At 36.8% G+C, this 25,057-nt stretch overlaps 1 long non-coding RNA gene across 1 annotated transcript; it reads left to right on the forward strand.

The window, feature by feature from the left end:
• Positions 1 to 876: 876 nt before the first annotated feature.
• Positions 877 to 21,219, forward strand: LOC106730740. The gene is made up of 3 exons (XR_001367200.2): positions 877 to 1,098; positions 11,712 to 11,989; positions 19,210 to 21,219. It is a non-coding gene; the product is annotated as an uncharacterized LOC106730740 (long non-coding RNA).
• Positions 21,220 to 25,057: the final 3,838 nt, after the last annotated feature.

Consider the following 25,057-nt stretch of genomic DNA (forward strand, 5'->3'; position numbering starts at 1 on the left):
AGACAGATAATGATGGATAAGGGGATGGAGACACATGGCAAACTCAAGACATACATATGAGGTAGAATAAATACCTCCTGAGTATTTCTTGACTTTAGAAGATTAAGAAGACAATAGGAAATATACCTCCAGATTCTTGGTTGAGTGACTGGGTTAATGGAGATTTTAATGGGATATAAATGCTAGAAGAAGAGCAGATTTGCGGGTAAAGTTTGAAATGCTGAGTTCAATTTTCAACAAGTTCAGTTTTGGTCATAACACTGTGTTAGATGCAAAATAAGGCATGATGTCTGACCTTGAGGGTTCACAATATAAGAGAAAAATAATGAACACATTATTGCATTCAACATAATAAAAGGCTAAATAGAGACACAGAATGTTGAAATAGTCAGGATACATGAGATTACACACAGTAACGAATAAACTCTAAAGCTCGGTGACTTAATCAACACTTTATTTCTTGCTTATGTGAACTCTAATGCAGTTTCAAAGGACGTTCCAGAGTGCTCCGCCCACGTGGTGTGTTTAGGCCATTTCCGTCTTGTGGTTCTGCCATCTCATCACAAGACCCCCATAGCTGCCAACAGGAGAAGAGAGCGTTGGAAGGTCATGTACCAACTCTTAAGTGTTTTGGACCAGAAGTGGCACATCTGACTTCCACTCATGGCTCTTTGACCAGAAGAAGTCACATGGCCCCACCTCACTAGCAGGGAGCTGGAAAATGTGAGGCATCCAAAGATTACTCAGTGAGAAGCAAAAGTTTGAAGTGAGAGTGATTAAATAATTATATGGGAGAGTCAAGAAATCCTTCCCAGGGAGGCCACATTTAAGTGGGGATTTGAAGGGAGTCCAGGAGTCAGCCTCGTGATGAACACAGAGGAAGGGCTTTGCAGGCTAAGGGAACATCGTGTGCATGAGAGAGCCTGAGACACTGCAGATGTCTGGGGAATGGCAAGAAGAAGCTCGTAGCTGGGGTAGAGGGTTTCAGGGAAGTAGAAGAAGATCAGGTGATTATAAAGATTGGGGAAGGCTTGAATATCACACCAAGGAGGTTGGATTCTGGTCTGCAGGCAAGGGTGAGCCATTCGTAGTTTTTAGGTAAGTAAATAACTTTATCAGATTGGTGAGGAAAAAGAACTGGAAAGAGGAGAGACTGGAGGCAGGAACACCATCTAGGAGACGGCCACACAGTCCACGAGAGAGATGAAGAGCTATACCTACTTAGAAGATAAAGTGGGTGGGACTTGGAAAACCACTGACATGTGAGGGTGAGGGAGAATGAACAGGGACAGAAAATTTGAGGTGTCCAGCTTGGTCTGTTCAAGGGACTGTAAAGCCATGAACCGAGGTAGGGAAAACAGTCATTGGAACAGATGTAAGAATAAAAATAACTTTCTGCAGTTAGAGATTCAAGACCCTCGCATCATCCTTTGCTGGAGTTTGTTTACCAAGAATTGTTCTATAACTATGTTGCAATAACATTTTTCTTGAAAAAAAAAATGCTGTCTACGAAACACTGAAGCAGTAGCCTTTGTTATTAGCTAAAACCAGCCCTCTTTGAGTCTTAGCCCGGTTTCTATGGCCTGCTAGAGCCGATGTGCTGGGAGCATGGAAGCATCTGGAGCAACCACATTTCCTTGTTGAAGCCAAAACAAGTTAACTCATCTGTGGCTTATCTCATATCCGCCCTGGAGATCTCATGGGAGGATATAGCCCAGATTACTAAAATAATGTGTAGAAAACAAAAATAGCGTGGAAAGGAGTTTTGGAACATAATTTTTATAGTTGCTTTTCAAAATAACTTACTCATACAAAGTTAATATAAGTGAATGTTTTGTGTTTAAATAGCGCTTGGTTTTGATAAAATATCTTTGTTATGTTTTTGTTGGGGCTTTTGTGTGTGTGTGTGTTGTTATGTGTATTCATTTAACTTGGGGGAATTTTTTTTTTATAAGAAAAGAAACACTTAGATGCTGTTTTTTCCTCTACTGACTTTGTAACTTGTGATAAGCCACTTGACCTTTTGACAATTAAGCCCTTGATCATGAAACTGGATAATAAGGTTCAGCTCCCCTATGAGAATGTGACTAAAACTTACTCAATCAAAGGTGTTAAGACACTGTTGTGCCCTTAGGTGAAATGTATTTGTAAATACTAAGGATGGATAAGTACTGCTACTTATTTTGAATATAATTATTTACTTAGTCCTGATATTTAGCGATCTTCTGTTATGTATTAGGTGCTGAGGATAAAAAGATAGATAACATGTGGTTCCTACCTTCAAGGAATCATTTTAATAGGGAAGATAAATGATAAGAGCAAAGGGTCAACATAGTGAAGTACAATTTCATGAATAGTCAAGTGAGTCACTAGAGGGGAAAAAAAGTGAAAGAGAAAAATAATCGACAGAAAAGTTACCTGAGCCAGCTGTTCTAAAAAACTTTAAGAATCTTGATGGACTCCTTTTTCACCTAATAATAAGTTGCAGTAATTTTTAAAGCTTCTACTTGGTGGCGAGTTTTTTGAAGCAAGTCATATTTTTTCAGCTTAGTGTCTTATTTGTCATAAGGAAATGGTTAAGAGAGTTGGCCCTGGATGTGGACCTCCTGTATTTAATTACTGGTGTGTGACTTTGAGCAAACTTCTGAACCTCTTAATGCCTCTGTTTCTTCATCCATAAAATGGAGTAATAATAGCAAAACTTCATAGAATGGTTGAGGACTAAACATGTTATGCATGCAGAGTACCAAAAAGTAATTGAAGCCAGAAAGAGAAAGAAAAATACCATATGATATCGCTCATATGTGGAAACTAAAAATTAAAAAAAAGACACATACGAACTTATTTACAAAACAGAAATCGAATCACAGCCGTAGGAAACAAACTTATGGTTACCAGGGGGGAAGGGGTTGGAAAGGGATAAATTGGGAGTTTGAGACGTGCAGATACTAACTATTATATATAAGTTGATAAACAACAAGTTTCTTCTGTATAGCACAGGGAACTATATTCAGTATCTTGTAGTAACCTATAACGAAAAAGAATATGAAAATGAATATATGTATGTAGACATAGGACCAAAACAGTATGCTGTACACCAGAAATTGACACCACACTGTAAACTGACTAGACTTCAATATAAACAAAAGTAACTGCACTTATTAAGCACTCAGTAAGTGCTAGCTATGACTGTTATTAGCCACACCTCCTAACACAGTGCTTTGCATGCAGCAGACACGTGCTCTTTGGATTAAATTAGCAGACACTCAGGCATAATCCAGAATCACGTAAAAGGGTCCGTGCAACCGTCACTGATCTTGAAAAAGACAAATATAAAGTCTGGAAAGATTTCACCTCGTAGAGAAATGAGGAAAGAGGTAAAAAACTAAATATGGACCATGAAAAATTCCTGCAGAACTTAGGACGTGAACAGTATCTCTAACATGTAGAGACAATGCCAGTCTTACAGTTCTGACACCAACCTAATACCTAGCATACAATAGATTCTCCATAAAATATTTCTCGACTGACAATCCAGTGCGGGGGTTAGGGGTAAAACGTAATTCTGAAATTATCTAGAACATTATTCAGAAGAAAATTTCTGGTTTTGGCCTCTTCCATAAAATGCAAGAAGACGTATCTTCTATGAAACAATATCAGAAAACCATAATGAGAAAAAGATGGGACGTTGCTAGTCCAAGCACCAGTGATAAAACACTACCACCTGTGATAATTCTGAAGGCAGCGGCTGTCGAAGGCAAGACCTAAGGATGCCATGTCCGCTGCAACAGATCTAAAGTAGGCGAAGGGTCGGGTAGGAGCGGGGCGGTGCAAGGAGTCAAAAATTGTCAGTCACGCTGGCTGCTTCTAACTGCTCATTTATGTTGTCCAAATCCTGGACAGTGAATACGTGAGGTAATGAATTCCAAGGATGATCGATTAGGAAGCAGGAATATAATTTTACATTGGGCTGAATTTATCACTTGGCAGTATCCATGAGACATTCTGGATTCAGTGAGCTAACTCAAGCATCTAAGAATAGTCCTAATTCTTGGCTTTGAGTTAATGGTATTCTATGCTGAGTTAAGATAACAGAAATTCCTTGGTATTACATGAAACAGTGATTCTCAGCCCTCTTTGAACTCATGCCCCTTTTTTATGATAATTTTCTATAATATTCCCTTTGTTCTCAGATGAAATTCATAGTTAATATAACCTACTTATACATATTATTTTTAAATCAACATAATATTCCAACTAACACAAAGAAATAAAAGGAAAGTATTATTATTTCAATGTGTGAGTGCTTAAGCACACCTCTGCTAGAAGACATGGCAACAGAGCAGTCATATGTCTAAATCTATAAGTGGAATTACTTGGGTGTGACAGCCCCAAGGGCTGTTACAGACGTGCAGTTTTGAAGACAAAAGTTCACAGGCGGTACTACAGTCAGGGATACAATTTTTCCACAATGATGAAACGAGTTTTGGTGAAATTATGAACAAAACAATATATTAATAGCTTTATTTACATGATTCTTGCTTTCCAGAAAGTTTAGTATACATGAAAGCCTCACGAAAGCATTTTGCATTGATATATTAGATGGTGTTAGGTTTCAGGCTCAGATTATTATAAACAGAGTTTTTACATACAGTAACGCTGTAAGACCGTTGTTGTTATGATGCAGGGCAATTCTTTGCTGAGTGAGTCTATCCCATGACTTGTAGTACACTTACTATTCCTGGCCCCTGCCAACAAAAGCTAGCAGCATGTCCAGTCACTGTGATAACCAATGGTCCTACAGATTTCCAAAATCCCCTCAGGAGGTGGTTGCATCCCCAGGACTATCACTGATAGAGAAGAACAAGTCTAAACACTCAGAGATATAGGGATTTTGGAGTGGATTGATCACGTGTGACCAACTCAGCAATTCCCTGTATCCTCTCAGGATATCTCAAGAGGTATTTCCTTTACTTGGGCATAAAAAGGTTAATGGTGAAAGGAATGAGATTCTTCTTTAAATGTATTGAAGTGGCTGTCCTTTGTAGGCTGGGAATGAAGGAAAGAGATGCTGCCATTTGAATGGGATCCTTAATTTCAATGGAGATGATGGGAACCTGGAATGCAAAGGCTAATCAGCAACACTTAACCGCAGAGACAAAATGGGCATGGTCACCGCAACAGGCAGCAAAGCTGGAGGGACAGTCAGAGTTGTTTTATCCTCAAGGATCTTCTGATCATGGAGTCCTTAGGACTAAATAGCTGGGCAGCACACTAAAGTTCTATATGATCTGTATAAGCAAACCCAACCATCCCAACCAACCCAGTCAACCCAACCAAACAACCAATCAACCAAACAAACAAACAAACAACAACTTTTAGGTCTGATATATAGAGTCCAATTTGAGACATTTCAATAGTCATGACCCCTCACCGTAATACTGAGTCAATTTCTAACCCAGAGCTCCTAGATTTTTCCCAAAGACCCTGTGTCATTTACTGACATGACTGTACACATAGAAATACTCCTCATGTATTATTGTACATGTAGCTCCAAGCTGCCGTGAATCCCTGGGAACCCAGAATGTTACCGGAGTCACTCAGTTGAGTTTGACTTATACGGGGCAGGTCATAAGTGCAGGGGGGCTCAAGTCCATCTTAACAGTGGGTCTTGACATTTACAAACCCATCCTATGGTTACTTCCATTATTCCAGAGGGTATAATTGGAACTGTATACTCAGTAGTTGGTAGAAGTCTAGCATTGGCCCCAAGTCCAAGTAATAATAACTATTGTGGTAGAAAAGGTCAAAGAGAACACTGTTCCCAATGAAAACAGCATTTCTGGGAGAATCACAGAAATCAGTCTTGAAAAGGTTTAAAAGACTTGAAACAAGCAAGAGTACTAGTCCTCACCTTGTCTCCATTGAACTTGACATTGGCCTGTGCAGAAGACAAATAGGTTCTGGACTCATAAGCTCGATCAGAAAGAATATACAGTTGCACCTTTGAGCTCTTTTCTAGGTCAGTTCAACAAAGTGCCACATCTTGTATGTAGCTATTGATTTGATAAGCGAGTTTTTTTTTTCTATCTCAACAAGCTGAGAACACTAGAAACAGCTTGCTTTCACTAATGTGGACAGCAATACAGCTTCTCGATCTTGGTAAGAAGATGTCATGTGTGCCAAAGAGTGGAAGACAAGTCCCATAAAAGTGCGTGGTCCTGCCACTTCAGTAAAGTTTCTGAGATTCTGATTGTTTGAGACACATCGGGATACTCCTTCCAAAAAGAAATATACAATGGTGCACCTTGCAATTCTACTTTGAGAAAAAGGAACAACACTTGCATTTGGAGTTAATATGTGCCATATTAACTGTACTGTAATATGTGCCATAATATGTACATCTCTGGCCTTCCCTGAGTAACCTATAAAGCCACTGGCATGGAATAGGCCTAGAGTAAGAGAAGAATGTCACTGCTCTAGGCTTCAATGCAAGTACCTGGTCCCTGAGACCCAGAAAATACAATGGCAACTGACCTATCTGTGACTAACTTGGAATGCTATGCAGAAACCTGTGGCATGTCCAAACAAGAGAATTATATTAAAGCTCTTTTGGATTTTAACACAAAGACATTCTCTCTTCAGCAAATAACTGCTCTCCTTCTGATATATCTCTTAATTTGTTGTTGGGTCCTGATCAAGATTATACTCCTGACCATAAGACACTAAATGATTAATTAGCCTCGTTACTCATCACAAACTGGGTGTTTTCTTATCTAATCCATCGCAGTGAAAATTTGGGCCTAATCAGTGCACTCCATCATTAAGTGCAAGCGGCAAGTTGAGTTTGGTTTGAAGCAGGTCCTTAAAGGACAGGTGAGTCGTGTGAACAGGTGGTTCATTCTTCCATCACACTTATACTATACACCGGCTCCTCTCCTTGAACCCACACACATGGCCTCATGGAAATCCAGTATCATCGAGTAACAGGATGAAAAATTCAAGCCTGACCTGCAGATGTTTTAGGAATATATGCTTGTACTGGCAAGAAGCAGATTGTCATAGAATTAGAACTCCAAGTTGGGGACGGGATTGGGGTGGGAGGAGTAATGGATGAAAGTGGTCAAAAGGTATAGTATTTCAGTTATAAGGTAAAAGGTTGAGGATGTAACGTACAACACGATGACTACAGTCAACACTGCTGGGTAGTATATTTCAAAGTTGCTAAGAAAGTAAATCCTAAATGTTCTTATCACAAGGAAGAAACGTTTTTCTCTTTTTTTTGTATCTAATTAAGATGGTGGTAATCATTTCACCATATATGTACATCAAGTTATTATGCTGTACACCTTAAACTTATACAGGGCTGTATGTTCATTATATCTCAATAAAACTGAAAAAAGTAGAAAAGAAAATTTAAAAATAAAACACTGTTAAGCAGAACAAAAATAATTTTATAAATTCACCAAAAAAAAAAAAAAAAAAAGGAATTAGAACTCCATCCAGAAGTGGCCCAGAAAGATAATTCCCCTCGTGGTGGAAGAACTTTAAGCTACCATATGGGTTCTCTGCTTTGCCTGGAAGGATGGGTAGCCAAAGGTTAAAAGCAACATGATTTATGGCACTCTCCAGTAGTCTGGATGAATGGTCAGGGACGGGAAAGAATGCTCACTGGGAGAAATGATCACAGGGAGACGTGGCTAAGCTATACATAGGAACCTCTCAGCCTAGATTCAGAATGCAAGGATATTTGTGTTCCATGTAAATGATCATCCAACTCGCTGTCCCACCCCACATTAGAGAAAGTGCTAAATAACCAGGAGGACAAGCTGATCTGCTCTTTGGATATAAGTCAATTTCTTTCTCCAGCCGCTCTAATGAATGTTTAATGAACTCAAGTACAAAGTACCCGTGATGGCAATAATGGAGATTACGTATGGGCTCATCAAAATGTACTTTCTCTCATCAAGGCTGATTTAGTGATTGCTACTGTTGATGGCTGTACAAGTTAGATTACAGGTTAGGCTGAAAATACAGAGGCTTAAACAAGGTAAAAAACTAATAGAAATGAAATGTATTTTTCTTTCCTATAAAAATCCTGGTAGGTGATCTGGGCTGGTACGGCAGTTTAACAGTCTGGGGGATCCAGATTCTTTCCTGCTTGCTTTTTCCTTTTTCTTTCCTCTGCTACTTTCTATAGGGTGTGGTGGTGGTGGTGAGTTTATTCAGTCCACCTGTCATATGTTTTCAAGAGAGGATTGTGACTGAACTAGAGGCAGAAAGAGCATCACCCAGAGATGAGTGCAGTGACTGAGAAGATTTTGGGTCTCCTTTTGGGAGAGATGGTGAGGAAGTTTTCGTTTGTACAAAGTGTAGTGTTCAGTGGGAATACACGCTTGTTGAAAGTTTAAGTATGGGGGAGACGGTGTGTATAGGTGTTGGGTGGCCAAGAGGGCTGTCGCTCATACTGTAGAATGGTTTGCACGACATCTACTTCACCCTCGTCCCAGAGTGCCTTCCTGAAATGCAGAGATTGGAAAGCTGAAAGCTATTCATCCCAGAATTTAGATTCAAGTGGCAGGCTTCCAGATTCAGACTATTTGGATTGAACCAGGCAGATACACTTTGAAAGAATTTGATTTGGAGGTGAATTATGTGAGGGTAGAGACTGACATAGATCGTGAAGAGGAGATACGGTTCTAGAGCTGGCAGCTGTGGCGTACTGATTCCCAGGGATCCTCCTGTCTTAATAGGAGGCTTTTAGATTCAGCAACTTTGATGTGGCAGGGGTGGCCTGTGTCTGGTGCCAGCCATTGTGGAGGCAGCTTCCTGATTCAGCAACTTCCTGATCATGACAGAGTCAGCCACTTCCTAGTTCCACGATGTGACTTTGGGAGAGGTCCTAGAAGTTCAGTCTAGAGATTCTTTTTTTAGCTCTTTCAATGAGTATATAAGTCAAACAAATTTCTTTGGGCTTAAACTAGCTGGATAATATCCTCTAGACTATTAAGAATCTACAGCAATACACATGGGAACTAGAAAACAGGGGATCTGCCACTGGAGGATGATAAAGAAATGTTCCATCTTAACAACTACACACCAGGCCTAGAGGGCAATCAGTTCATATTAGAATCAGGAGGATGGTGGACTTTGGGACAACGGTATCCAGCAAAATAAAAATGGAACTCATAGATTATCTGATGTCATTGAGCATTTGGAAAAATTATTGCTAGGTTTATTGGAAAAATAAATGGTAGGAACACTTGGAAAAAATTAGAGCTGGGTACAGAAAAAACAAACATAATAGCACAGGGAAGCATATTCAATATCTTGTAATAAACTTTAATGAAAAAGAATATGAAAATGAATATATGTATATATATGTGTGACTGGGATATGATGCTGCACACCAGAAATTCAAACATTGTAACTGATTATACTTCAATTAAAAAAAAAGAGAGAGAGAGAAAAAATTAAGCAAATAAAAAAAAGGCAATTATTTTGCAGGAAAACCAGAAGGATGTACAGAAAATATCAAAGTATATTATTTGGTCCAACAGTGAACAATATTTACATAATCAGATGAATATACATGTTGGCTGATGCTTTAGCAAGTTTTTTGAGAATGGAAGAAAGAAAGTACAGAGGTAAATCCTCGACTATCATAGCAGGTGATCTATAGGTTCTGTCTAAAAGTGATAAATCAAGAAACAGCAACATAGGTATAATTTTTAAAAGATGGAGATAAAAAGCAGAAAATAGAGCTAAAAGATTTGAAAATGGCTGTCCCTCAGGAGTTATGTTTGGCGGCAGAAAGAGGAGAGACTACTTCCTGACGTAAGCCTTTAGCTCCACTTGATAATTTCATCTATTTGTATATATTATTTTGATGTAAATTTTAAAAATTAAAAATTAAATACAGGAAGTAAATATTCCACTCAAGAAGTTAGAGGAAAGCGTAATAAAACCCCCAAATAATTAATAGAATAAAGAAATGAGCTGATAAATATGAACCAAACCAAATACAAAAATGCAATCTTAATTGAGAAAACCAAAAACTGCTTTATTGAATGTATCAGTAAAATAGAAAAACCTTTGGTAAGACTAACCAAGAAAAAAATGAGAAGAAATCACTAAACATCATTCAAAGCAAGAAAGGGATACAAATGCATATAGCAAGACTAGACATTCTTAGATAATATTATTAAGTACTATGCAAAATTAATTTGACAATTTGAAATGGATGATTTTCTAGGAAAACATAAATGTTACTTCTGACTCAAGAAGGGGTAGAAACAATGAATACATTAAAATAGAAGAAATTGGATCTGTCAAAGAACCACTTTAAAAAAATTAACCAGTTTTATACAACTTCTTCATTAGTTTCAATAAGTTTTATGTTGTAGAAACTATTTAGGAAAATGTGTTTTAAAAAAATCTTTCCAACACATTCATGAATCAGACATAACCGTGGTTTTAGTTCTAAAATACAATTATAGCACATCAAAAAAAAATTATAGGCAGCCTCACTAATAAACAAAGATGTAAAAATGCTAAATAAATACTAGAAAATTAGATCCTGCAGTATATTGACAGTACTTTTGCTTAATTAGATTTATCACATGAATATAAAGACGCATCAACTTTATGGAATCTAAGCATGAAATTCACTAATTAACAGATTAAATGTAAATAAAAGTTATCACCTTAAAAGATGACCAAAAAAAAAAAAAAAATAGAATTCAATAAAATTTTCACATCTATAAACCCACTTAGCAAGCTAGGAATATATCTTGATAAGACTGACCTACCAGAATCTATGGCAAACATTATACTTAATGGGGAAACATTAGTTCAATCCCATTTAAGTCAGGAAAAAGCAAAGACTGATAATATCAACATTGTACTGAAGGCACTAAGCATTGCAATAAGATAAGAAAAAATAAAGTATAAATTTTGAAATGGGATAGACAAATGGTCATTATTTGTAGCAGTATGTACCAGTAATAATCATTATAAAATGTAATGAAAAGAATATAGTAGAAAACAAATAAATACACAAAAATCCATATAATGTCAAAGATGAAATCTATTAAATATGAGCAAGACCCAAATGGAAAAAACTAAAAATTTTACTCAAAGACACTAAAGACAATCTGACAATGGAAAGATGGATCATGTTCCTATACAAGGAGACTAAATATTGTGAAGGTGGTCATTCCTTCAAAAAAGTAACCTGTAAATTCTATCAAGAAGCATTTAATTTGTTTCCAATATTTCATCCATCTTTGTGACTATCTGGAATAATACAGTCTGATTATCTTTACTTTGTTGAAAAGTATATTTCCTTCTGGATGTATGCAACATTTCTTTATCTTTGAAATTTGTAAATTTTATCAGAACATATCTAGGTATACATTTTTTTTCAGTGATCTTGGCTGCATATCTACTTATAAATTTTTGTTGTTTTCTTTTTTTTTTCACTTCCGTGTTTTGATCTCTGAAACGCATTAAAAACAACATTAGATTACTTACATCTACATTCTGTGTTTTTATCTTTTATCTAATAATCTCCATCAGCCTTTTTGTTCTCCATTATGAAATAGCTGACCAAGATCTAGTTCACACAATTAATGTTCCATAATTTGGTGCTCATTTAATTACAATCTATCTTAACTGAGTTTGTTTAAAATACATTTCTTTTTTCTTAGGTTGCTTCCTTTGAGCAGGAGCCGAGTCTTTAGCCACACTGATTGCAATCTCCCTGGAGCATGTCTTCAAGCAGGCTTCCTTTCTGTTGAGTAGTTTTGAGAGCAGGACCAGGCACGTCTTTCTCTGGGGGCAAACTCATAAAGAGGCTTCCTCCAGGGCAGGAGGCTAATAAGTATTTGTGAACAAGTCAATTCTCCTAGCAAGCAAAAAGGACCTGAGTCGAAGCCATTCTCCCTACCTTGCTCTAGAGAGCATGGTTAGAAGTAACTGCCAACAGGTTGGTGCTCCTCTTTCTTGCTTACGTCAGCTCGGTGAAAAGTCCTTGAGTCTTGAGATATATAGGTGAGATAGGTATTTATTTTCCAGGGTCAGACAAAATATATCCATTTTATATTTGCTAGGCTGTTTTAGTAGACGTTTTGAAAGTAAGGTCATCGAATGCATGTGCTTATGTTATTATCTTAGCTTCCTCCCAGGAGGAATTTACCTAACAACACATGGTGTTAATTGGAAAGGTAAGAAAGGAGGATGTGCAATTAGGAAAACAGTAATCATAATTTATTTTTTACTTTTTTTTGTTGAAGTACATCCTTACATACTAAAAGGGGCACAAAATCTTAAGTATACAGCCTGATTGATTTTTTACAAAGTGAACACACCTATGCAACCACCAGCCAGGTGAAGACACTTTTAAGAGGTCTGGCTGTTCCTTCTGTTGCTCTGGAAATCCAGCCATCAGGCTGAAAGAAGCTTGGGCTAGACTCCTGAATGATGAGTCACCATGTAGAGACAGAGGGGGCCACGTGGAGGAGCACAGAGGAACCAGTGGGAGGAGCTTTCTTGGAACTTCTAGCCAGAGCTACAGCTGAATGCAGCTGAGTGAGTGACCCCAACCTTTGCTACATGGAGCACAAAAACTGCCCAGCTGAGTCTTGCCTCAATCTCTAACCCAGAGAATTGTGAGAGCGTTACCTTCCTTTTCTTCATATACATCATATTATTTTGATATCATCTCAAACTTAGAGAAAAGTTGCAAATACACAGCAAAGAACTTTTTCCCAAATCATCTGAGAGTTAAGTTGCTGACTTGATGCCCTAACAATAGGAATGTTTTGTAAACTCATAACCACAATGCAACCATCACAATCAGGAAACAAACACTTATGATCTCCTTTACAGGAAACAGAGTCAGTCAGAATTATCTATTACATTTACTTGTGGTGTTTCTTAGACTCAAACAGTTCCTAGTCTTTCCTTGACTTTCATGACAATTTTTTTTTCAGTTCTTTTGTGTGATGTCCTTCAACTTGGATTTGTCTGAGATTTCCTTGTGAGTTCAGGTATTGTTCCTTTGTAGGGAACATTATTCTGCTCTGTTCTTCTCATTCCATCTAATCGAGGTGTACAGAATTTTGATTTGTTCCAGTCTGATCAATTAATTAAAGTGATGTTTGCCAAACTTCTCCATTTTATAGTTACTCTTTTCCCCTTCCCCATTGATAAGTATTTTGTAAAGCAGTACTTTGAAACTTTGTAAAGTTTCACCAAACCTTCAATGTATTAATTTATGTTAACATGGACTCATGGATTCATAACCTGTTACAAGCAGTACCTTGTTGTTCAAATAGTCCCCATTTTGGCCAGTGGGAACTCTGTGTCCTTTTGACATGTCCCCATCATCCGTTAAGCATTTCCTTTCTGTCTGGCACAATAAAATATTCCAAGTTCACCTTTCACTTTCCCTGCATCAACTCCAGAGTCAGCCATTCTTATAAGGAGCCCTGACTCCTTTTAGTGGAGAGTGGCATGTAGAAGCCAACTTGCGCAGTTGGCGTGCTTATTGCTGTTGGGCGAGGGGGAGGGGTGTTGCTCTAGGCCAGAATCAGGGAGTACAGGTATCTTATACCTATATTTATTTCTATGCCCATCTATATACATTGAAATCCATGAGCCGCACACCGATACTTCTAATTCCAACCCAATACAGTGTTCATTCTAGCTTACTCCTTTTCCGTATCTGTAACTCCCTTCTCCTGGCACCCATCATCAGTAATAAATTTTAATATTTTTATGTATTATTTTTGTATTTTGTGTACTATCTTCCATTGCCCCTGCTACATGCTTCGCTTGTTCAAGGGGTAGCGGTAAGTCCAGTACAGCAGGAATGGGCGACTAAAAGGGGAAATGGAAGAAGATGAAATTAGCACTATATCGCTAGAAACCTAATGTTAAAGCTTCATTCTGATTCAATGATAAGCAGAAAAAGTATTATATAAAAGGTAGTTAAATTTAACTTAAGTGAATAGAGAGCTAGTACGTGGACTTACACATCTTCAGATACGTACATTTTTTCTTCCTGTACTTTGAATTTTAAATTATTTTTGTATTATTAGTGTTTGTATGCTTCATAATACTTACCTAGTACATAGTGAGTGCCCCATATATTTTTATTATTTAACTTAAATTAAAAAATTTAAAGCAATTAATTTAAATTTGTTTTGAAAAACATAATTGAATATTTTTATCTTCCAACCAGGTACTGACTGAATTTTTTTTCATAGAGGAAATAATGATTTGCAGTATTTCAGAGGAAACCGGCTTATTTTTATATATTCTTAACATTTTCTTTTTTTAAGCATTCTATTGTTTTAAATATGTAGCTTAGAGTCTTAAAAATAACATTTCCTTCCCCTAAATACCAATGTATTTTTTCCTATTTGGCAAACATTGATCTGGGGCTTCCAAGGTTTATAACAGAACAAAAATCAACCCACACATGCTCCAGAATTACAATTAACACACACCTTATTGCATTCCTTTTATTGGATCTCTTTTCAGAATAGCTATGTAACTTCTTCATGCGATACCTCGGTGAGAAAATGAATTTTGTAGAGTATAACAAGGCCCAGTCAGGAAACGGAAACCATTCTAAGGTCTATGAACAAAGGGGTTTTAACACAAAGACTTGGTTATGTTTGTGATGAAGGCAGAGATGCCTCACAGGGACACGGTGGCAACCCAGTACCAGCAGGGGCAGTGGGATGAGAGCTCTCATCAGAGCCTAGAAGGCAGGGCCGCAGAGCAGGGGGAGGCAGCCACAATATGGGGTGCCCAGTGGATGCTAGGACCCCAAGGAGAGGGTCGTCCCATAGGGGCTGCAGCCATTGAAAAGGCACAGTGACTGCTGGAGACATAGCCTGAAGCGCACTGAAAAAGAAGAACCCCTTGACTTCTCCCTTCCCCCTATCTTCCATTCTTTTGCCAGTGTCCCCTTTCAGGTGAACCTAACGGGAGCAGTTAGCAAAGGAGCCTGGGAAATGTGATTCCATGTGATACAGAGCAGAGCAGGGGAACAGAGGGAAACAGAGATGAGAACAAACAGCCAATGTGGCACAGAGCACATTTTCAGGAAAATAAATCAATAGCGACTTTGTGAAACCATAATAATGCCTTAGGGGATTTAAAAATACATCTAGAATTAAATTATATAACGATAGCTGTATATAAGGCAGTAAGAGGGAAAATGGAGAGCAAGTATTCTCCGGTCCTTCCACGCCTGGGGAGAAGTAAATGTTATGATTTGTATCAGAAACTTTAAAAGGTCAACAATGGCTTAACATCACTACACATTAGGCAGATGCAGATCAAAACCACAATGGGACACCACTTTTCACACCCATCAGGGATGGCTATTACCAAAAAAGCTCAGAGAATAACAAATGTAGGTAAGGATGTGGAGAAACTGGACCTCTGCATATTGTTGGTAGGAATGTAAAATGGTAGCTGCTATGGAAAGAGTATAAAGTTTCCTCAAAGTATATGTTAGAAATGAAGAAAAGCTGAGAGTTAATTATTGGAGTAAACATCTTAAAAAAAAATTTAAGTATAGCAAATTAAACACCTCCCCCCTCAACTGGCAGGGATAAAGTAATAAAGATAAGAGCAAAATTGAGAGAAATAAAAACTAACACAGAATGGAAAAATATTAACAGAGCCAAAGTTGGTTCTTTAAAACAATGAATAAAATTAATGAATCTCAGCAAGGCTGGCTAAAAAAAGACATAAATTACCAAGGCTAAAGAACAAGAAAAGGATACCAGTACAGACGCTTTGGACATGAAAAAGGCAGTAAGAGATTATTAAGAATAATTTTATGACAATAAAATTTTAAATGTAGATGAAATGAACAAATTCCTATAAAATGCAATTTTACAAAATGGATAGTATTACATCTAATAAAAAAGCTGAATTCGTAATTTTAAAACCTTCCCACAAAGAAAATTCTAGGCCCCGTTAGTTTCACCAGTAAATTTTATGAAGCATTTGAAGAAGAGATAACATCTTACAAACACTTCCAGACAACAAAAAAGGTATATACACTTCCCAACTTGTTTTATGAGGTCAGCAAACTTTCACATCCAAACTGACAACACATTAAAAAAAAAAAAAAAACACAGAATGTCTCTGGTGAATTACATACAAAATCCTACACAAAACATGGGCAAACAAACCCAGTGTTACATAAAAAGGCTAATACGTTATGACCAAGTTGGAGTAGTTCCAAGAATACGAAAATGATTTAACATTTGAAAATTAACATATTACTTTACCATATTAGCAGAATATAGGAGAAGATCAGTTGTTCATTGCAATAGATGTGAAAGAAAAACATTTGGTAAAATTCAATACCCACTCACAATTTTTAAGAAGAGAAAGAGAATTTTCTTAACATAATAAAAAACATCTATCAAAAGCATACAGCAAACATCCAACTTAACTGTGAAATGTTCAAAGCTTTTTCCCTGAGATTTGTAATAAGCAAGGAAGCCATTCTCACAACTTCTATTTAGCATAGTCCTGAATCCGTAACTAGTGCAGTAAGGCAAGAAAAAGAAAGAAAAAGCAAAAAGGTTGGAAAGAAAGAAATAGAACACATTAATGCAGAAATGCCATGATTGTGTATGTAAAAAAATCCAAAAGAAACTGGAGATAAGCTATTACAACTAATAAAAGAATTTTACAAAGTCTCTGGATACAAGGTCGATAGCATAAATCAATTATATTTCCATAGAAGAACAATTAGAAAATGAATATTAATAATGAGGCAGTACCAAGAAAATCATCAAATACCCAGGAATAAATAAAGGATAGACTTTTACACAGAAAACTATAAAATATTCTTGAGAGAAATTAAAGAAGACCTAAATAATTGGAGAGATACACCATGTTGATGGGTTAGAAGAATCAACATTGCAAAGTTGTTTTTTCCCAGGAAATCCAAAGATTCAGTGTAATCCCTTATCAGAAAATCCAATGACTTTTTATTTCATGGAAATTGATGAGCCAATTCTAAAATGTATGAAACAATGCAAAGAGCAATTCTGTAATAACCAAGAAAATCTTCAACACAAAGTTGGAGGATATGCACCCTTGGATACCAAGATAAAGCTACAATAATTAAAACAATGAAGCATTGGCACAGAATAGACAGACTGAAGAGAACAGAGAATCCAAAAAACAGACTCACGGTTAATAGATTCTTGATTTACACCAAAGCGGTACTGCAGAGTTGTGGGGAAAGAATAGTATTTTCAATAAATGATCCTAGGACAGTACAATTTAGGAAGAAGTAAGTATTGACTTCTACCTCATTATATACAAAATTAATTCTAGGTGGATTAGAAGTCTAACTTTTAGGTGAAAGGTGAAACAATAAAGTTTCAATAAAATAACTTGGAAGAATGTTTTCATTATCTTAAAGAAAGTGTTCTTGAATGGGACACAAATTGCACTAAGCATAAACGAAATCATTTATAAAATGGCTTACATTAAAATTAGGAACCTGTCTTCGCCAAAAGACAACATTAAGACAGAGGGGTAAAAGCAAGCCGCAAGCTGGGAGTGGGTATTTGTAACAGATATACCAGCTTATATAAAATAACCACACATCAATAAGAAAACCTGACAGAAAAATTGGAAAGAGATTTAAGATTTCAAAATGAAGATATTCAAATGGCCAATAAACATGAAAAGGTGCTCAACGTCATTAATCACCAGGGAAATGCAAATTAAAACCACAATCAGATATGACTCTCACCCATCAGGATGATTCAAATTAAAGGGACCAATAATAGCAAGAGCTGGGTGAGGATGTGTTGCAACTGGAACTCTTACGTGCTGAGAGTAAACGGGTATAACTACTTTGTGAAACTTTTGCGTTGTCTGCTAAGGTTAAACATATGCATAGCCTATGACCTGTCATATCTACCCCCAGATACATATCCAACAGAAATAAAGAGACATGTACAGTAAAAGACAACTATAAGAATATTTACAGCACCATTATTCTTATTAGCCCTAGTCTTTAAACAATCCAGATGTCCATGAAGATTATAATAAATTGTGGTTTAGCCATGCAATAGAGTAACATATAGCAGTTAAAATGAACCAACTATTTCTACATGCAGCAACACGGATAAAACAAACAGAATAGTGAATAAAAGAAGCCAAAGACAAAAGAAAAGTTACTGTTTAGTTATATTTACATAAACTTAAAACACAGACAAACTTAACCTATGGCTTTAGGAGGCAGGATAGTTGATTCTCTTTAGAAGAAAGAAAGCATTAGCAGTTGGAAGTGGGGAGGGGAAGACACGTGGATTCTGTTAACGCTCTTCCTCTGGGTGGTGTTAGAGGATGTGTTCACTCTGTAATAATTTATTTATATATGTCTATGTATAATGTAATAAGAAGTTATTAATAAAAATATATTCAAGTGAAATATATACTGAAATTCATTAAAATAATAGTAAATGTTGTGTTAGGGCACTGAAATTGTCGGTGATTTTTTGGCTTTAGTTTTCCAATTTTCTTTTTATTAATTGATTTGTTTTTATTGAAGTATAGTCAATTTACAGTCTGTTAATTTCTGGTATACAGCATAGAGTTTCAGTTATACACATATAGATATATTCCTTTTCATATTCTTTTTCATTATGGACTATTACAAGCTATTGAATATAGTTCCCTGTGAGTTTTCCAGATCTTCCATACTGCAGTTGGTGTGTCATAAAACTGACTCTATCATTTAAAAATTATGCTTATAAATGTGATTTATTTTTTCAAATAGAGATCATATCTGTGAGACAAGTTTTATTTGTGAGACAGTTTTTAAGAGAACCACTAATGGAAGTCATTAGTTCTATTAATTTAGAAATTCTTTCAAAACCAGATGCATTTATTTCTCCTAATCATGCTTTGGTATATGCTTCATCGTAGCAAGCTGTACTTAAGTACTTAAGACAAAAAGTTAAGTAACTCATCCAGATGATTTACTCATAATGTGTTCACTTCCTACGAAAGCTTACCAATATTTGATCAGTACTTGGATGAAAATTAAGCCTGTACATAAACAACTAGGTTCAAAAGGGCAATTTCCTGTCTAGTATGAACTCTCTGTTCACTTTTAGTTGTAACACAAATTTCAATTTCTTCCAGAACAAATCCTACGCTGAGAAAAATCATGTTGTTAATTCTCCTCTGAAGATTAAAAATGACAATGAGCCATTACAGATGATTTAAAATGGAGCACTTCATGGCCTTTTCTCCCTTCTCAATCTAATTGCTTTCTCTTCTAATAATATGTTTTGATTTTACTTTAAAAAAATAAAGCCTTCTCTACTTGCCCAAATGCCTATCAAGATTCATTTCGATGCTGTAAGAATTCAAACATAGGTTTAGATAAAAGGAACCACAGGCAAAGGGACAAATAGATCAGTGACAGTGAAACAGAATGAAAAAAAAAAAAAAACCAGATTAATGAGTGTTTGGGAACTTGGTATGTGATAGAAAAAGCTATGTGAACGAATGGGAAATTTGTGAGCGATTCAATAAATGGTCTTGGGACAATTGGATAATTCACATTTTTTAAAAGGCTATTAAATCTCTTCTTCAAATCTTACACCAAAATGAGTACCAGATGGATCAAGGATTTAAATATGAAGGGTAAAACCTTAAAACTTTTAGAAGAAAATACACGAAAAACCCTTATGACCTTAGAAGAGAAAGTTTTCTTAAACAAGGCATGAAAACCATAAATCATAGAGGAAAATATCTATAGATTTGACTACATAAATATCAAAAATATCTGTATGACAGAAGACATCAAAAACAAAGGAAAAATACATGTGACAGCCTCAGAGAAGGTATCTGCAGCATTCATGACCAATAAAGGATTCAGAACATTTTAAAACAAACTACCCAATAGAAAACTATGCAAAACATATAAGCAGCCAAATCACAAAAAAAGAAACTAAATGGTCACTAACAAAGATGATCAACTTCATTCTTGATTAGGGAAATGCAAATTAAAGTGATAAAACCGACATTCTCCAAGCTGCATGGGCCAAGGAAGCTTTCCCTTAATTCCCCGTTTTTGGTACACCCCATATGCACATGGGCCTTGTGTCTCCAAGTCCAAAATTCTGTTGTTGTTTTTTTTCCCTTTATCTTTTGTACTTGTGGATTTCTGACTTTAAAGCTCATACATATATGTGTACATTTTTCTATCACTGAAACAACTGTAAAAGTACATTCGATCAGCTATTTTAACTGTTTCTTTCCTTTATTTAACCTAATTTAGCTCTTTTTATAATTAATTTTACCCTCAAACCAAACTAATTTTAAATGTAAAGTTAATTTTAATAAAACCACAATACCGTATCACATATAAACATGTTTAATAATGTCCTAATATCCTCATTATCTACTCACAGTACTCAAATTTCCATTTATCACATACATTTCTTAGAAACGTTTAAACGTTAATTAAATCAGAATCCAAATAAGGTCCACGTTGGGATTTGTTGCGGTAACTTCTAAGTCTCTTTGAATGTACAGGTTCCTCTTCCATCTCTCAGTTTTCCTTTGCGAAGTTATAGTTGTTCTTATTGTTGTTATTGTAGAAAAAAAAAAGTTGTTTCTCTTTTAGAATTTTCCATGGTATGAACTTTGCAGATTGCATCTTTGTGGTGTAGTTAAAATATTCCTTTGCTGTCTGTATTTCCTGCAGTTGGTAGTCGGATGAAGAAGCTCGATCAGACTCAGGTTTGATTTCTTTCCTCCAGACATCAACGCTGGTTTGTGTTCTTCCATCAGGAGGCGTTTACGTCTGATTCTCTTTTTTCCTGACGTTAGCAGCTGATGAACAATGCTATGAGCTGATTACAATTTGCAAAATGGTTATATTTCCTCACTTCTTCTTCATTTATTACCTAGACTACTATAAAACTTCCCTTATTTACCACTTAGATAACCAATTGTAGTAGTTTATATAAGAAAAGTAGGTAAGTGTATATATTTGATGTGTTTTTCAATCCATGTATCCTTATGGCTGCCTAAACTTTCCCACCTTTGTTAGTGGAAGAACCTCTTCAGATTGACTTCTGAGTTCTTTATTCTTTTTTTTTTTTTTCCAACATTTTTTATTGATTTATAATCATTTCACAATGTTGTGTCAAATTCCAGTGTTCAGCACAATTTTCCACTCCTACATGGACATATACACACTCATTGTCACATTTTTTTCTCTGTGAGCTACCATAAGATCTTGTGTATATTTCCCTGTGCTATACAGTATAGTCTTGTTTATCTATTCTACAATTTTGAAATCCCAGTCTATCCCTTCCCACCCTCCGACTTCTGAGTTCTTTTGACATCATCTTAGAAGTCTCAAAACCTTTCTTGCAGCCAAAGACAAGACTTTCAAGCTTTGTCCTGTATATTCCCTGTCCTGTATTCAAAATCAGTCCTTTTCCTAAAGAGTCCTTGTTCCTTTTAGTAGGAAAGAGTATTTTGAGACCACGGTCTGGTTGCTAGCAGTGCTCATTGCTAGTGGGTTCATAAATGCATTTAGGCCTATTCAGTGGACAAAGCTAGATAGCTTTTTTTTTTTTTTTTTTTTTTTTGCAGGGGGCGGTAATTAGGTTTTTTTTATTTACTTATTTAGTTTTTCGATGGAGGTACTGGGGATTGAACCCAGGACCTCGTGAATGCTAAGCATGCACTCTACTACTTGAGCTATACCCTCCCCTCTAGCTAGCTATTTTTAAGGAAATATTCTGTACACACCAAAATGTATACATAACACATATATAATCTTTGAGCATCCCTGTATGTCCTAGGTAACAGGCTTTCTGAATTTCCCTTGTTTAATGTATCTTTAAACAATGTATTGTTTGGTTCTTCACTTTTGAAACTTCACATAAATAAAATTATACTGCAGGTATTTTGTGGCTTTTTTTTTTTTTTGGTCAACGTGAAGCTCGCGAGAGTCACTTTGATCACGCTGTACTTCTCCATTCGATGAATATAGTGCGATTTATTTACTTGTCTTTTCTCCTAAGGATGCAAATCTGGGTCATGTCCAGTAATTCGCTCCAGTAAACAAAGCAGCTATAACCATCTTGTACAGGAGTCTCTTGGTGCACTTGGAAAGCGTTTCTGGTTTCCATTCCCGGAGGAGTGACATTTCTGGACTGCAGGTTCTCTCCTAGCTTTTGTTCCTTCAACTACACTGAAACAGCCCTGTCAGGGTAACCGAAGGCCTCCATAGTGCCAGGTGGGGAACTGTCTGTTCTCACTGTGCTTGGTTCCTCAACAGCCCTCAGCTCAGCTTTTCCTTCCTAGGACCGCTCCGCCCAGGTCAGGGCAGCGCAGCCCGCTGGCATGGCTCCCATTCCAGTGGCCTCCTTCTGGGTGCATTTTGCCAGCCCCTCCTGACCCCCAACCCCGCCTGTCTACACTGGACTTCCTTGGAATCCTTCCGAAGCCCTTACTTTTTTCCTCTGTTCCCATACTTTCTCTAGGCGAGCTCGTCTGCTTCCATGACTTTAATGCCATTTATTTGTTTTAGACTAATTTGATTGGCTCTCTGAGCCCCAGTCGTATGACTAACTGCTTAGATGACTCAGCGTCATCTCCAGCTCAGAATGTTGAAAGAGGAATTTTTTATTTTCCACCACATGTCCCGTCCTACTCTAGGTTTCCTCACCCTAACAAACAGCATCACTGGTCTTTCAGATACTGACACCAGAATCCTGGGACTGACTCTTGATGCCTCTCTTTCCTTCAGCCCCACCTGCCCAGCCCACTACTATGATCTGTTGGTTCTACCCCTAAAACATATCCTGAATCTGAACATATTTCTCCTTAATTGCTACGACCCTAGCCCAAGCTACTATCATCTTCCATCTGGGCTTCTGCAGGAATACGGCAACTGATCGCAAACGCATCCGTTTCTGTAGCCCTTCAATTTATTCTTCCTACAGCAGCTGGTCCTGATGCGTCAGTCACACATGCCTTCTGTCATGTTTTTTAAAATAATCTTTTGCCTTGTAGGCCTCTGCACTTGCCTGCTTGCTTCTCTGCCGGCACTGTTCCTCCTACAGGTATCCCATGAATGGCTTCTTTTCAGTTTTCAAGTCTCAATTTAAAAGTCCCCAACTCAGAATGGCTATGGAACACAAGTAACAATGTTGGTGAGGATGTGGAGAAAAGGGAACCCTCGTACACTGTTGGGAATGTAAATTGGTGTAGGCACTGTGGAAAACGGTATGGAGGTTTCTCAAAAAACTAAAAGTGGAACTACCATATGACCCAGCAACTCCATTCCTGGGTATATATCCAAGAAAAACCAAAACACTAATTCAAAAAGATACATGAGGAGGCAAGAATATACATTGGAATAAAGACAGTCTCTTCAGCAAATGGTGTTGGGAAAACTGGACAGCAGCATGTAAAACAATGAAGCTAGAACACTCCCTTACACCATATACAAAAATCAACTCAAAATGGATTAAAGACTTAAACATAAGACAAGATACAATAAACCTCCTAGAGGAAAACATAGGCAAAACATTATCTGACATACATTTCAAAAATTTTCTCCTAGAAGAAATAAAAGCAAGAATAAACAAATGGGACCTAATGAAACTTACAAGCTTCTGCACAGCAAAGGAAACCAGAAATAAAACAAGAAGAAAACCTACGGAATGGGAGAAAATTTTTGCAAGTGAAACCGACAAAGGCTTGATCTCCAGAATATATAAGCAGCTCATACGACTCAATAAGAAAAAAATAAACAACCCAATCCAAAAATGGGCAGAAGACCTAAACAAGCAATTCTCCAAGGAAGACATACAAATGATCAAAAAGCACATGAAAAAATGCTAAATATCACTAATTATCAGAGAAATGCAAATCAAAACTACAATGAGGTATCACCTCACACCAGTCAGAATGGCCGTCATTCAAAAATCCACAAATGACAAATGCTGGAGAGGCTGTGGAGAAAGGGGAACCCTCCTACACTGCTGGTGGGAATGCAGTTTGGTGCAGCCACTATGGAAAACAGTGTGGAGATTCCTCAAAAGACTAGGAATAGACTTACCATATGACCCAGGAATCCCACTCCTGGGCTTGTATCCAGAAGGAAATCTACTTCAGGATGACACCTACACCCCAATGTTCATAGCAGCACTATTTACAATAGCCAGGACATGGAAACAGCCTAAATGTCCATCAACAGGTGACTGGATAAAGAAGAAGTGGTATATTTATACAATGGAATACTACTCAGCCATAAAAACCGACAACATAATGCCGTTTGCAGCAACATGGATGCTCCTGAAGAATGTCATTCTAAGTGAAGTAAGCCAGAAAGAGAAAGAAAAATACCATATGAGATCGCTCATATGTGGAATCTAAAAAACAAAAACAAAAACAAAAACAAACAAACAAACAAAAACAAAGCGTAAATAAAGGACAGAAATAGACTCACAGACAGAGAATACAGACTTGTGGTTACCAGGGGGGTGGAGGGTGGGAAGGGATAGACTGGGATTTCAAAATTGTAGAATAGACTACACTGTATAGCACAGGGAAATATACACAAAATGTTATGATAACTCACAGAGAAAAAAATGTGACAATGAGTGTGTATATGTCCATGAATAACTGAAAAATTGTGCTGAACACTGGAATTTGACACAACATTGTAAAATGATTATAAATCAATAAAAAATGTTAAAAAAAAAAAAAAGATTCAACATGCAAAAAAAAAAAAAAGATACATGAACCCCAGTGTTCATAGCAGCATTATTTACAATTGCCAAGCTATGGAAGCAACCTAAGTGTCCATCAACAGATGAATGGATAAAGAATATGTGTGTGTGTGTGCATGCGCGCACAATGGAATATTACTCAGCCATGAAAAAGAATGAAATATTACCATTTCAAGTAACATGGATGGATTTAGAGGGTATTATGCTAAGTGAAATAAGTCAGA

The sequence above is a fragment of the Camelus ferus genome, chromosome 21 (genome assembly GCF_009834535.1).
Source record: "Camelus ferus isolate YT-003-E chromosome 21, BCGSAC_Cfer_1.0, whole genome shotgun sequence".
Classification (NCBI taxonomy): domain Eukaryota; kingdom Metazoa; phylum Chordata; class Mammalia; order Artiodactyla; family Camelidae; genus Camelus; species Camelus ferus.